Here is a 3360-nt window from a genome sequence, read left to right as displayed (position 1 = left end):
ATTAAGGGTTCTGGAATTCTCATTCTTCTCAGTGTAATCTATAGTTTGTTATGATCCACACAGTCAAATGCTTTTATATAGTCATTAAAACACAAGTAAATATCTTTCTGGTATTCTTTACTTTCAGCCAAGATTCTTCTCACATCGCCAATGATATCCCTCCTGGCCCATCCTTTTCTGAATCCAGCTTGCATTTCTAGAAGTTTCCTGTCAATATACTAGTGCAACCATTTTTGAATTATCTTCAGCAAAATTTTACTTGCATGTGACATTAATAATATTGTTCAATAATTTCCACATTGTTTGGGATCACCTTTCTTTATAATGGGTACAAATACGGATCTCTTCCAGTCAGTTGTCCAGGTAGCTCTCTTCCAAACTTTTTGACATGGATAAATAGGTGCCTTTAGTGTGACATCTGTTTGTTGAATTTTGCATTGGGCCTTCCATCAATTGCTGGAGCCTTGTTTTTTGCCAAATCTTTCCATACAACTTCGACTTCTTCCTTCAGTAGCATTGGTTCTTGATCATATGCCCCATCTTGAAATAGATGAACATTGACCAATTATTTTTGGTACAGTGACTCTGTGTGTTCCTTCCATCTTCTCTTGATGGTTCCTGTGTCAGTCGATATTGTGCTTAAAAGGCCTTTCAATACTGCAATTTCAATTCGTCAATTCTTCAATTCTTTCAGCTTGAGAAATGTCAAGCGTGTTCTTTCCTTTTGGTTTTCTAAATACTGGTCTTTGTACATTCATTTTAAATAATTGATTTGTCTTCTTGAACTGCTCTTTGAAATCTTCTGTTCAGTTCTTTTATCTTGTCATGTCATCCATTTGTTTTAGCTACTTGCCATTCAAGAGCAAGTTTCAGAGTCTCTTGTGACATTCATTTTGATCTTTTCTTTCTTTCCTGCTTTTTTCATGACCTTTCGCTTTCTTCATGGATGATGTTCTTTATGTCATTCCACAATTCCTCTGGTTTTCAGTCATTGGTGTTCAATGCATCAAATCTATTCTTTAGATGGTCTCTCAATTCAGATAGGTTGTAACTAAGATCATATTTCTTTTAATTGTCTTCAGTTTCAACTTGAAATTACATATGAGATGTTGATGGTCAGTTCCACAATCAGTTCCTGGCCTTGTTTGGCTGAAGATATTGAGCTTCTCCATTGTCTCTTTCCACAGATTTAGTTGATTTGATTCCTGTGTATTCCATCTGGTGAAGTGCATGTGTATAGCTACTGCTTAAGTTGTTGAAAAAGGTATTTGCAGTGAGTAAGCCATTGGTCTTACAAAAGTCCATCATGCAATCTCTGGCATCCTTTCCATCATGAAGGCCATATTTTCCAACTACTGTTGATTCTTATTTGTTTTCAACTTTTGTGTTACAGTCATCAGTAAAAATATACACATCTTGATTGCATGTTTGGTCAATTTCAGACTGTCAAAATTGGTAAAAATATTCAATTTCTTTGTCCTTAACTTTGGTTGTTGCTGCATAAATTTGAATAATAGTAGTATTAACTAGTCTTCCTTGTAAGCATATGGACATTATCCTATCAATGACAACATTGTACTTTAGGATAGATCTTAAAACAATGAGTGCCACACCATTCCTCTTCAATTTGTCATTCCTGGAATAGTAGATTGTATGATTTTCTGATTCAAATTGGCCAAAAACAGTCCATTTCAGCTCATTAATGCCTAGGATATTAATCTTTATGCTTTCCATTTCATTTTGACAATGTCCAATTTTCCTACATTCATATTTTGTAAGGGTCCATGTTCTAATTATTAATGGATGTTTTCAGCTGTTTCAAGTGGTGCCACATCAGCAAAAGGAGGTTCCCAAAGCTTTACTCCATCCACATGGTTATTATTGTTGTTGGGTGCCATCAAGTCATGTCCGACTCACAGAGACCCTATGCACAGCAGAATGAAACACCAACTAATCCTGCGCCAGCTCCATGATCCTTGTTAGACTTGAGCCCATAGTCACAGCCACAGTGTCAATCCATCTCATTGAGGGCCTTCCCCTTTTTTATCGATCCTCCACCTTACCAAGCATGACATCCTTCTCCAGGGAATGGTCCCTTCTGACAACTTGACCAAAATAGGTGAGACGAAGTCTGGCCATTCCTGCTTTCAAGGAGCATTACAGCTGCATTTCCTCCAGGACAGATCTGTTAGTTCTTTTAGCAGTCCATGGGACTTTCAGTGTTCTTCACCAGCACCACAACTCAAAAGCATCAATTCTTTTTTGGTCTTCCTTATTCATTATCCAGCTCTCACATTCTTACGAGGCAATTGAAAATATCATGGCTTCTGTCAGGTGCACCTTAGTCCTCAAGAAGACATCCTTGCTCCTCAGTGCTTGAAAGAGATCCCTTGCAGCCAACTTGCCCAGTGCTATATGTTGTCTAATGTCCTGACTGCTGTCTCCATTGGCATTGATTGTGGAACTAAGCAATGTGATGTCTTTGTCAACCTCAATTTTCTCTCCATTTATTGTGATGCTGCTTATCAGTCCAGTTGTAAGGATTTTTGTTTTCTTTATAATGAGATGTAATCTGTACTGAAGACTGTATTTTTCAATCTTCATCAGTAAGTGCCTCAAGTCATCCTCATTTTCAGCAAGCAAAGTTGTGTCATCAGCATACCATAGATTGTTAATGATTCACCCTCCAATCTTGATGCCATGTTCTTCTCCATATAGGCCAGCTTCTCAGATTATTTGTTCAGCATACAGATTAAATAAGTTTGGTGAAATGATGCAACCTTGACACACTCTGTTCCTGATTTTAAACCATGGAGTGTTCCCTTGTACTGTTCAAAAAACAGCTTCCTGGTCAATGTACATGTTCCTTATGAGCACAATCAAGTGTTTTGGAATTCCCATTCTTGTTAATGTTATCCACAATTTGTTATGATCTACAGAATCAAATGCATTTGCATGGTCAATAAAACACAAATAAAAATCCTTCTGGTATTCTTTGCTTTGAGCCAGGATCCATCTAGCAGCAATAATGATATCCCTTTGTCTACGTTCTCTTCAAAATCCAGCTTGCACCTCTGGAAGTTCTCTGTTAATATACTGCTGCAACCGTTTTTGAATTTTCTTCAGTAACATCTTACTTGCATGCAATATTAATCACCTTTCTTTGTAATGGGTACAAATATGGATCTCTTCCAGTCACTTGGCCAGGTTGTTGTTTTCCAAGTCTCTTGGCATAAAAAGTAAGTGTCTCCAGTAGGGTATTTGTTTGCTGAAACATCTCAATGGGTATTCCATCAATTCCTGGAGCCTTGTTTTTCACCAGTTCCTGCAGTGCAACTTTGACTTCTTCCTTCAGTACCA

The sequence above is a fragment of the Orycteropus afer genome, unplaced genomic scaffold (genome assembly GCF_000298275.1).
Source record: "Orycteropus afer afer isolate SDZICR_OR568_19922 unplaced genomic scaffold, OryAfe1.0 scaffold00743, whole genome shotgun sequence".
Lineage (NCBI taxonomy): Eukaryota > Metazoa > Chordata > Mammalia > Tubulidentata > Orycteropodidae > Orycteropus > Orycteropus afer.
The sequence above is the reverse complement of the archived record's forward strand: the minus strand, read 5'-3'. Positions refer to the sequence as shown.